This window comes from Vigna unguiculata, chromosome 2, assembly GCF_004118075.2.
Source record: "Vigna unguiculata cultivar IT97K-499-35 chromosome 2, ASM411807v1, whole genome shotgun sequence".
NCBI classification, from domain to species: domain Eukaryota; kingdom Viridiplantae; phylum Streptophyta; class Magnoliopsida; order Fabales; family Fabaceae; genus Vigna; species Vigna unguiculata.
This window is the reverse complement of record NC_040280.1, coordinates 33,460,367-33,473,102: the sequence shown is the minus strand read 5'-3', so window position 1 is coordinate 33,473,102 and position 12,736 is coordinate 33,460,367. Positions and strand designations below refer to the sequence as shown.

The following is a 12,736-nucleotide window of genomic DNA, read 5'->3' as shown; positions in this document are numbered from 1 at the left end:
TATATTCATGTTTAGTTGGTTAAAAGAATAAAATAGAAACTATGTCTGATTTAATCACTGAAAATAGTTTGATCATGTTACTTAAAAAAATCATTGTTTTTTTAAACATTCGATGCCACAAAGAAATTATAACACGAAGAATTATTTTTAAGTAGTATGATCAAGTTGTTTGCAAGGATTAAATTGGAAATAATTTTTGTTTTTTTCTTTTGAACATATAATATATTATATATATGTTCATTTTATATGTCTATTATTGGTTGATCAAAAGAACAAAATAGAAATTATATCTAATTTAATTATTAAAAATAATTTGATCATATTGCTTAAAAAACAAATAATGAGAATAGCTTTTGGAAACAAGAGTATAGTCAAACTAGGGATGGCAAGAATATCCGTGTCTGCAGATATCTGCAGATAAAATCTGCGACAGATAGTTACTATCCGCGGGTATTTATTACCTGCGGGTAGTGGGTAACGGGTATTTTAATACCCGGTTATAAACGGGTCGGGTACGGTTATCATACTATCCGTACCCGCGGGTACCCGTTATCCGCAAAAAATTAAAATTAATATTTAATTTATATTTTATTAAGTTAAATTTAATTAAAATTAGAAGTAACAGTATATTTTATTATGTCAAATTTAATTATAATTAGAAGTAACAATATATTTTATTATGTCAAATTTAATTATAATTATAATTATAATTATAATTTAATTTTATTTATATTTTATTTTTATAATTTTATATTAAAAAATTTATAAAATTCATATTTTTTTAAATATTTGCGGGTATTGGGTATTCACGGGTACTCGCGGGTTTTAAAAATATCCGCGGGTATTTTTTAAGCGGGTACGGGTAAACGGGCGGGTAACAGGCAAATTTTTTTTTAACGAGTCGGGTACGGATATCATACTATCTGTGCCCGACCCGACCCGTTGCCCTTAAGTCAAACACTGCATAATTGTAGTTTCATTCTAAGCAAGCGATGGTGTTAGCCTTCAATTTTTTCCAAACTTATTTTGGGTAAAAGTATGTAGTAACATAAAGTGTGGCAAATGAACAATCAAACAAAAGGAATACCATAGATTCATTTTCAGTATTTTGTTTCGTTCATCCTCAATTCTTTCTCCTCCACAAAACCCTACCGCACAGCCAGTGGGTCGTCGCCCAGACCTCCAGCAGCGAGCGCCAACCCCAGACGATGATAATTGTATGTGCGTTTCATTAATTTTGGGATTAAATTGTTTGTGTTAGGGGTTTGAACACTCTTAGTATTGTGTTGATGTTTCGGTTTGTGATTGAATGAGTTAGTGATTGTTCTGGAGATTTTAATCATTGGATTATAATTGATCCAGGGTTGTGTTCGGATTTATAATTTCACTGAGTTGCACTAATTGGTTGTGGTTGGGATCGAATTATTGAATGTAAAACAAAGAATCAGAGGTCGAATTCAGAATAGGATGTTTTGTTATCTGGCTGCATGTGCTCTGGTGGCAAGTGCTTGTGATTATTTTTGTTTAAAGCTTCAGGAGTGTTTTGTTTAAAGCTTTCCTGAAAATATAATCCATCAATAACATTTGTTCAGAATTTAAAGAGTCTGTAGAAAATTCCAAAAACAAAATAATTGTACTGATGTTCCTGATTTTTGCGGACACGTGAACTAATTTTTTGACAAAGAATAAATAGAAGTGGATATAGTGTCTCATTAAGTTAAATGTCAGCATTCATGACTTTAAGAATGTATAGAATCAACTGAATGTTAAATATAACTTTCATAATTTTTAATGAACATATTTTCAGTTATGTCAGCAGAACATTGTTTATGCTTAAAATTTACTAAAATTATGCAAGTTATATCTGCTGGAAATTTTTTCATTTTCCTATTATAAAAAATAGTATGTTTTTTTCTTCACTATTTCAAATTAGTTGTACCCTTCAACAAGTTCTTGATCTAATGGATTTCCTTTTAAGGAAAGTAAATGTAATAATTTGTCTGTATGTTTGAAAGGAGAGATATTGCTGTTATACACAAAAGTGATGAGGAGGGAGAAAAAGGTGAAACTTAATATTTTGATATTTTCATATCAACAAAATCAAAATGATTTTATTTAATAATTTAAATATATTCCATATTACTTTTTAATTTAAAATACTAATATATATTATAATATTATTATTCGAGAGATGTCAAAGCATTTAAAAAAGAGTATGTAATTTTTTGCTTTGAAATAAAAACAAGCTTTGAATTTAATTGGATTTAAAAGAGTGATAATTTGGATATTTTTTTAGGTGTTGGATCGGTTTTTTTTTGTTTTTTTACTTTCTATATTTTATTCTTATTCGTCCTCGATTATTGGAATGACATAACATCGTTTTTATTGCGTTAATTCTTTATTTGAAATAAATGAAGTGAGTTGCCTTTCTTCACGTGGGAAAGGACCAGGTTCCTTAATTTTTTCTATATACATTTACTTTAAGAAAATCTTTAAATATTAATTAATTTAAACAAACTGTTTAATTATTATAATAACTATAATAATTAATTTAAATATTAAATACTTAATTCAAAATTATTGATATTTAAAATAGTATTTATTATGATAAAAAGCTATGACTGGATTATAAATTAGTTTTTATAATTTTTAACATTAATTATTAAGATTTTGACTATCAAAAATTTGGTATTTATATTAATTTCTAAAATTAAAAGTTATTATGGGGTTTATTATATGTAAATTGAAGTTATTTAGGTAAAGAAGAAAATCTTTACGTGAAAGGATCATTAGGGTAAGCCGATCTCGAAGAAAAACAGGGAATTGCAGAAAGAATACATCAATGAAGCACCTATCAAACTGAAACGCATGGTCCATTGGTGGGTGTTTTTTCATGCACTTTGATATATATTTTTTTTTCACATTTACATTTATAAATAAATTATAATTTTATATATTTTAAATTAAAATATTAAATAAAATTTTACGAGAATCAAATATTTGTTAAATCTGTAAAGATTAATAAAATGTAGTTGATAATATTTAAGAATATGACACAAAAAAACTATTTAAATTAGAAAATATTTTAAATATTTTTGTAGTGTGTTTGTATAAAATTACTTAATGAATAATGAATATTTTAATAATTTAAATAGAGAAAGATATATGTACATTTAGATTATTCTCGTTTCTATGTCAAAATAAAAAGTCAAGTATTTTAGATTTTTTTACCTATATCTAATCAATACAAATATTTGTTATCAAAGTAGGAATGAGATGAGATAAGTTAAAATCGATATTATGATTAAAATTATGAATGATCCATGTAAATTATAAAATCGTAACACGAAATATTAATTTCATTTTTATGAAAACATAGTACCTATATTTATATAAAATCCATCATTTTCTCAATACTTAATCAACTAAGTTTACAAAAGATGATATAGTAAAGTTTTTAGTCTGTGAGTGTCAGTAAAGTAAGCAATGTTTTATCAATAAAGTAATTATTGGAATTCACTGAGAGTATAAATGAATTCAATTTAATCCTTTAAAATTTTAAATGGCGTGTATGAAAAATAATTATGTAATAAAATATAGGAATACGAAAATAATTAAAACAAAATAATATAAAGAAATTATATCATAATAACTTATTATTATTTTTGGATATATTAAAATTTGATAAATTGTATTCATAATTGTCAAATGAGAAAAATATATCAAAAGAAGTTATTTATTGTCGATCTTCTTAAATAACATTCATAATAAGTACTAACATTAGAGTTAATAAATCTTAACATTATTAAGCTTTTGATGGATGTAAAATTGTGGCTTGCAAAATCAATTATTGTATTTATTTGGGAAGTGTTGCGATGTATTGGAGCTGAATTTTGGTGTTATCAATTTTTAATTGAGAAATTAATATTTACTGCATTAATATTTTATTTGAGTAGGTGTGAGAGGGGAGTGTGTTACTCACACCACATACAACAATGTAAATTTTTATTTATATTAATTTTTAAGGTTTAATTTAAATTGAATTTATTCACTAAAAAATATGAATAAGCAGTGCAACAGAAAATGTGAGAAAAAAATGATAATTTACAATATTTTACGATTTTATGGATCTTACTATTACGATTATGTGTGAAATCTCACTCTTAAATACTATGCAAAATCATTGAATATTACGATTTTATGATCTAAATTTCGATTTTGATTACATTGGTTTAGATTATATTCACAAAAGCAAGTTATTTGTCATCCATACTCACTCATAATCTCATTTTAATTGTCACTCTCATATTAATAATTTAACTATCGTTCTTTTGTTCATTGGCAATATTTTGAAAAAGAAAAAATTAAACATTTAAATTATATTTTATACTCTGTAACTAAAATATTATGTCACTAAAAAAATGTGATGAATAAAATGAATTTCATTTTAAAAGATATATCAAACTATATTTTCCTTCATCCATTGAGTTATACACACGTTTAAAAAACATATAGAGCACCATAAATATAACATTGAACGTAAAAGCTACAAGGTGGAATATCAAATGAATCAATCTCTACCCATAATATAGTTGATAGATTAATAGAAGAGGATAAATCATGAGGATTTCCTATCTGATAAAACTTTTTTAGTTAGGGATAATAAGAAGAACAGTTATTCCATATATTTAGATATTGAAAATAAAACTTTGGAGATTAACAACAATCATTCTTTTCTAAGTGAACAAGAAATTTTTTTTTCTAGCTATCAGAATACTGTTATTAAGAGTGATTACGATCATTCCATGTATGATACTCCTTTTAGTTGGAACAATTATATTAATAGTTGCATTGATAGTTATTTTCATTCTCAAATCTGTGTTGATAGTTGCATTTTTGGTAATATAGTCGAATATAATGACAGTGATCTTTCATTAAGTAATAACAAAAAATCAAATTCACGCACCATCAAAATTATAAAACACGGATGGTTGTCACTATATGTTAAACCAATCTATTTATTCATCACCCACTCATTCGTATATACTATAAAAATTTAATCTATTAGAAAATTATTGGTGATAATAATGAGTCTTTCAAAATTTAACGCATCAGTTTAAAATTTTCTGTCTGTCAATTAATCTTGATATAATCTTTTTAGTATGTTAATTATTTACTACTATTACTAATTATATGAAAAATAACATAATATATAACTATAATAATTATTGTACTTTATTTGATTAGAGAGTTTAATTGATTAACTAAAAGTTTAAAATACTTATATAATTAAATATATTTCTAATATTTATATTTAAATAAACAAATTTTTAAATTTGAAATTAAAAAAAAATAACGGACAAGACTCACCCATTTTACCATCGTTTTAAAGTATATTCAATCAAATCCAGCTAATTAGTTTCATAAATGGTCAATAATTCATTTTCCATGTTCAAATTTCATTCATTTTTAGTTAACTAAAATCACTTGACAATTCTTTTAAATTAAAACTCCTCTTAAAAAAATCAACTTTAGTCTTTTAGTCTAACTCGTCTTTAATTAAGATATGTTAAGTTGAACTTTATTTGAAATTTTGTTTGTATTTATAATTTATAAAAAATTGCATATAATTTATTGAAATAATAAACTAATAGTGATAAATAAAAAGCTTGTATGATATTTTTAAACAAAACAAAAATAGTATATGAGAGTTAATAGAAGAAGAAGAATGAAATAGTGTCCACAAAAATATTCCATCTCTATTGATTTGACTAATGCCTGACTAACCTAACATTATTAATTATGTTGTTCATTTCATGGTGACCGACCAATCAGTTACCAACAAAAGCTTCTGATATTTATATGCCTTACTCAATTTAGTTTATTTATTTTTCATTGTAATTTATGTTGTTCCATTCGGTGTCTGTCTGAATGTTTTTTTCTTTTTTCTATGCATGGACCGATATTTTTGGAAAATCGTTTAAGCTGTGTTTAATAGGCACACAGAAATAAACTAAGAAAAATAAAAAGGAAAACGATACTCAATTATATTATGTGACATCATATTCAAACTATTAACCCATTTAAAACTACAAAAAAGCTCCAACATCACATTGGAGAGACTAACTCAATTTAGAGTTATAAAGTTGAATTCGAAATTGAAATCTGATTATATCTTAATTTAATTTCTGTTGTATTTTTGTTTTAAAATCTTATAAATAAATGAATATAATATTTTTAATTCAATTACATTAAATTTTCTTATAAATAAATGAATATAATATTTTTAATTCAATTACATTAAATTTTATTAACATGTATGTCAAATACATTTTAGGATGATGTTTTAGTTATTTACACAGTCTTAATGTATTTCAACTCAAATATAAATTTAGAATACCAAACAAGTCTACAAAATTTAACGTCATTAAGTTAATTTATATCACGCTATTTTTGTTATATTTTTTTAATCAAACTATTTGTTTCTATTGTGTCAATTTTTATTTATGCTTTATAGTAAATTTAAATTTTTTTAAATTATAAATGTTCTGTTATTTTCAACTTTATCAGTTCCTAACCAATTAATTTAAACAATATTAATCTACGTGGATATGATATCTTAACCTGTTCACTTTATACTATGTGATATACTTACTAATAATTTTGTAACATTTACCTTCACTTTATACATTATCTGTACCTTAAATTTAGAAGGGAGTCAATTATAATATATTTGATATGTATTTTTCATTTTCACTCTCTATATTCAAACTACCTTATAACAAAATTATCTTTGACTTCATTATTTATTTTATATTATTATTAAAATATAGTATATTTTATTATCAGAAATATTGGAAAATATATATGTTTCTTAAAAAGATATGTTGTATAAGAGACTAAATTTTCTTGTTTATGTTTTGTTTGATTAATGATGTTGTTTATGTTTTTTGATTTAGGATTTTGATAGTTACTACTTCTTAGACGGTGACATTCTTCTACTATTATTTAATAAAGACATTTTTTGAATTTGAGAGAAAAAAGAAATAAAAACTATTAAAAAAAGAAGTTTTTTGTCTCAATTTTTTTTTGATAAAATAATGACGAGAAGAGAAGATGTTGTTCTCACTAGTTAAACCATTTATCCCAGGTGTCAATTTTGAAAACATAATTTTTCATTAAGACATTCCTTAAATAAAAAAATACAATTTTGATATCACTATTTCTCATTCCTATTTATTAAATACACAAATTAATTTCGGTTAAAGCCATTTTACATTTATAAAAATTATTAAATAATTCAAATAATTATTTTCCTAAACTAAATTCCTATACAAAGAGAAAGAGATTGAAACCGGCTTTGCAAAGCTAACAAAGGGATGGTAAACCTAAATTTTAAATTTTTTCATTTTACTTTACAAAATTCTTCAAAGTATAACCTACGATGCATCTATCTATGACTAAATCTTGAGATGGAGAATGAAAACTCATGAATAAATTTGTTCGAAAAATATATTATAAAATAGAATAAAAATAGTGAAATATTTTTTATTTTAAAATCATGTGATTTAATTAACCAATTGATTTTGCAAAATAAACATATTTTATATTTGTATTAATTTTTTATTAAACTAATATGTCATATATATAATTATGTCATGATTATTTATGTAAACATGATATCATACAACATATAAATAAGTTAATATATTATTTGTATGAATTTATGGTACAAAATTAAAATCGTGAGATAGGTGAAGGCTCTTCAATAATTTATTTTTTTATTACACAGCAGAGTAGAATACGAAAAGGTGAAAGAAAAGAGAGAGACACATCACATCACATCACATCGTAAACAGACGAAATTCGCCGAAAAAAGAGTCGCATTATTATTTTAATATAATAAAAGATGTATTTTTTTTTTACCGTTAAAATATAATAAACAAACAATAAATAATATATTAAAATAATCTTGGATGGAGATTATTTAAATTGGTTCGCAGCAGGATGGAACTCAAACCCTAGAAATACAAAAAACTGAGACTGGATACTTCCATGCTCTGTCCGCGATATGCTTTGGATGCTTTCAGATCTGTGAATCAGAAAGTGAATGTGAGTCCCATTGTTATCAAAACCGGCAGAGTCACAACGGAACAGGTAAACTTTAAATTTTTTTCATCTTAGACTACAAAGTTTGAATTTTTCTGAGTTTAACTGGCGATGACGATGAAAAGGCCGGACTTACGGCTGCCGTATACTTCTTTGGCAGTAGATTGATGGACTTTATGGTTTAGGGTTTTCTGAGCCAGTAATCGTTATTTTGTTTTCATTTTCATGTCATTTTTAGAAAAATGTTGAAACATGGTAACGAGGGAAAGACATAGGAGTAGTGGAGAGTTTAAAGTTTGGATCTTTCCTAGTTTATCTGGCGATGATGAATAAAAGGCCGGATTGCTGCCATTTACTGGCAGTAGAATGATGAACTTCATTGTTTAGGGTTTTCTGAGCCAACACTCCCCACAGCTTGTTCTTTTATGGTTTCTTTATTTTGGATGAGTATTGGTACTCCCAAGCGTGTTCTTTACTTTAGGTTTTATGTCTCTCCCAGTTATTATTAATATGTAATATCTTTTACTGGGTATTTATGCTGTTTAAAAAAACTTGTGCAGATTATTGCTGTGTCGGTACACATCACGGCTGTGAACATTTTTCCTGGAACACATGCTTGGTTCTCCGGTAATTTTTGATTGCAGTAACTTTTGTGTGTTTTTTCTATGTGTGGTTTTGTTTTCTGGTTCTATCCTTCGTTTTATTTATATACATGTTTCTAATGATAAAAAATGTTTAATATGGACGGCAAGAGATAGAACTATCACTAACAATCACAAAAAATTGAAAGGAAAATATATTTGAGCATATATGACTACAAATCAGAGTCATAAAAACAATAACCTTACCAACATTGTGATGTTCTGCCTAAATCCAAGATGAAGTGGCATTTTACGATTGGATGTATTTAATTTTACTATATTCAATACATATTATATATTTAAATTTTCTATTAATTAGAAAAAATCAAATCTCCTTTAAAATATTTAAGCAAATATTAATACAATCAATAAATTTTGTTATGGTTTTACACCACTTTGAAGAAGAATTTGAAAAAAAAGAAATTATAGATTTAATCTTTTAACATTATATTTTTGAATTAAATATAAATTTTCAGTTTCATGATTTAAACTTAAATTTAAATTATTATTTAAAATATTTAACCTTTTCTACCTTAGAGATATTAAAATAATTAGATTATATTTAGTTGTTATTTATATATAATAAAAAATAATATAAATATGAAACGTTAAATACACATTTAAAATAAATGTAAGTTTTATACATACATGCCTTAATATGATGAATTTAAATTATAGTTTTCAACTAGTATGACACATTCGTTTGCACTCATGTATCATTGACTCTGGACGCATCGCAAGTGCATACGGACCCTTTTTATTACGACACTTTTTAAAATGTCAATGTTATTACACATTCAATTTTTAATTCGCTCATAATGTCTTAGTTAATTTCAAACATTCTTCAAATTGTTTTAGAATTTTCTTTGATTTCAAGATTCAACATTTTCCTCAAAAGTTACTATCAAAGGGTTCTAAAAGTATAAATGTTGTACCTCATTTTGTTATCGATTACGTTATTTTGGATGGAGATTGTTGTTAATTAATGAGTTTAGATAAATTTGTAGATCTTTGTACATGAGTTTACATAAATCTGTAGAAATTTTGTAGATTCAGTGATGTCCTACATACATCAATAATGGAAATCAAAGTGGCTCGACAAATGGATAATGCGTGGCGACCAAATCGATGATTTAGGAGTTGATGTCTAAGAGTACTGGTATGGTTTAATTTGATGATTAACACAATCTATTCAAGAAATATTATATACCTTTTCAAGAAGTTTTAGTGTAGAATGATATCGTGGACAAATTTACACAAGAAATAGTAGGGTGTTGGCACTAGACACTGGGTTAACTATGTCAATGCTTTGGAAGAATCTTTACAATCTGATGCATTTAAGTCATATTGTTAAAAATGTTAAGTTATATTTTACATACAGGTTACTTTTAGGAGTTTACAACCTTCAAAACTACTAGGTACTTTCTTCTTCTATCAATGAGAAATATTTCAAAGTTGATACGCCTACGAAAGTTTGAGATATTTTCACTAAAGTTATGAATTTGCAAACTTAAAATATTATTGTTTTCTTTCTTTTGAAATAAATATTTATTCAATAGTCAAAATGTCTATGTTCTTAAATAGAGGGACAAAATGAAATCTTTCGTCGTATAGAATTCTAGAATGGGAATGTCGTGCATGTAATAAATGCAAGCAGTTGGAGAAGTGGATCTTTTGATATTTCTTGTGTCTGATTATTTTTTATGTTATTATCGGTAAAGATGGGAAACAAGATATTTAGTTTAAAATTAGTTTGGGAAAAGTTAACATCATTGTTTGATTCAAAGATGAATTTGAAAAGTTTTTGAACAATGTTATGTCCAGTCACATCATCTAGTTAATTGTATTTTCGGTCTTTGAAGTACACAATGGTGCCTAGCAGTTAACTTTTCGCAAACTGGTTTTGGATAATAGTAAGTGTCTTGTTTCATATCCAGTAACATAAAAGTGGAGCAATCAGATAAAAGAAATTCCACATATTCACTTCTCCAAAAACGCTTACAACATACACATATCATTCATATTCTTGAATGTTATATGAAAGAATTTATTGTTGTTCTCAATACTTTAGAACATGCCTTTTTTTGACTATTTAAGAAGATATATTTATTTGATGAGAAAAGATATAATGATATTTTAGGTTTGTGAATGCATAGCTTTACTGGGAATGTCTCAAATCTTCTTAGGTGTATAAACTTTGAAATGTTTCTTTCTAGTATTCTTTTTAAGTAGAAGGAGTACCCAATAATTTTGAAGAAAGTAAACTCTCAATAACATCCCATATTGTATATTCAACTTGATTTTTTGAGTAATATGAATTTAAATGCATTAGATTTTGAAGGTATTGCTTTCGAATTATCCACACAGTTTTTAGGGCCAAATTTCTGGCATTTCTTTTGTAAATTTATATATCTGCAGTAGCACTTAGTTTCAAAGATATATAATGTTTTTAGAAATATGGAAAAGTAGTAGTATTATAATTTTTAGAAAAATCTTGAAATTATTAAGCATTTTAGGATTTCTATGTGAATCATCAACTTGAACCATAAATGTTAGTATGAACATCAACTTAAATTATAGGGAAATAATACAGAACTTTAACAACGAAATAAAAATTTCTTGAATCAACTGACACAGTATTTTACTATTTTAAAATTGGAGAAACATAACCTTAAATTTGAAACTTGATCTTCAGAGTAGTTTTGTTCAATGATGGAAAAACGTTAACTTATGGATTACACTAAATTTTTTTCTTACATTAGTCCATCATCATCATGCGACACATGTTACTTGATTGTGTGTTCTCTTTCAGAGGTATTTTTAATTATTCACTCTCTCTACGGCCCTTTCCTAAAATTATTTTATGCAATTTCACTCAACTTGTTTTTTATGGGAACCTTACCATCTATGTCGACTTGTTTGAAAAGACTGAAGATGACATCAAATTTAGGTTGGATTGATAACTCCGAACATGGGAACTACATTTAATGTATCTGTCAATACCTGGTTTCGTATAGTTGAATAAAATGTGTTATTAAAAATAATGATAATAGATAAACAAAAAATTGTTGAAATAAAATATGTAAAAAGAAATTTTAAAATTTAAAAGAAAATTAATTGGTTAAATTAATTAGAATTTAAAAATAATAAAAAAGAAGTCATTTTTGAACCTATTATTTTGCCCATTTTTTGTTAAAAATGATATTAGCATTTGCATTCTTGTTACCCCTGATTTTCTTTGAAGAGGCCAATCCCAATTTGCTACCTACACACCTGTTTTATTATTTCTCCATCCTAAAAAACCCTCTGCAATCTTTAGACACCCTTGTCATCCTCTTTCTTGCTCCAGGCCAACAGAATTCCTACTCACGAGGGTAACACCTGACCCTAACAGACCACACTCACTCAACAAAACTCGTGACTTTCTGTTTTTTCCCAAGGCAAACGGCACTAACACAAAAGAAGAGATCACGTTTTTGGTTGACTCTCTCACACACAATCACGAGACAGAGGACCTCTTCACAATCTGTATCCACTCATCCTTATCGTTTTGGGGCCCTCATTCATCTGAAATTGATTGAATCATTGAAGTTCTTGATCTCTTTGAGTTGGCGTTTGTGCCTGATATTGTTTTGGGGTCTGGTTCGTGTGGCAGAACTTGCCCCCCGTTCTATCATTCTTATCAGGTTCGATTGTGTATTTGATTGAGCTAGTGTAATTGTCGTGTTTGTTTTCTTTATTCTTTGATTTTGATTTTGATTGTTTGGTTTATGATGGTTTCGATCCCGTTTGAAGCTTATAGATTCTTTGGACTCTGTTGTGTGTTTGAATTTACTTTGTTTTAAGTATTTCATACGAGTAATGTTACAATGTTGCAGGTTTGATGGGGAGTTGAATTCTGAAATTTTGGGGAATTATTGGGTTTAGTTTAAACTGAGTTCTAATGTTTCTCTGTTTGGTTCTGAGGCTGTGTAATTTGTTCAAAT

At 26.2% G+C, this 12,736-nt stretch overlaps 1 protein-coding gene and 2 non-coding genes across 23 annotated transcripts in view; all 3 read left to right on the top strand.

Annotated features, from left to right (window-relative positions):
- The window catches only part of LOC114173793, a 47,843-nt gene that overhangs the window by 29,934 nt on the left and 5,173 nt on the right, over positions 1-12,736 (top strand). For 14 of the 21 annotated variants that reach the window (XR_003602578.1, XR_003602573.1, XR_003602577.1 and 11 more), the window contains exons 1-3: positions 7,987-8,157; positions 8,670-8,736; positions 9,801-9,909. The exons of 1 other annotated variant lie outside the window; for it this stretch is intronic. The gene's annotated coding sequence lies outside the window, so the exon portion shown is untranslated. Of the gene's footprint in view, positions 1-7,986; positions 8,158-8,669; positions 8,737-9,789; positions 9,910-10,131; positions 12,437-12,736 lie in introns of those variants that run through there. 6 more of the 21 variants (XR_003602569.1, XR_003602567.1, XR_003602566.1 and 3 more) reach the window with 3 other exon arrangements.
- LOC114174777 lies at positions 8,216-8,309 on the top strand. The gene has a single exon (XR_003602739.1). It is a non-coding gene; the product is annotated as a small nucleolar RNA snoR113 (small nucleolar RNA).
- On the top strand, positions 8,427-8,511 carry LOC114174782. Its single transcript, XR_003602743.1, has one exon. It is a non-coding gene; the product is annotated as a small nucleolar RNA snoR113 (small nucleolar RNA).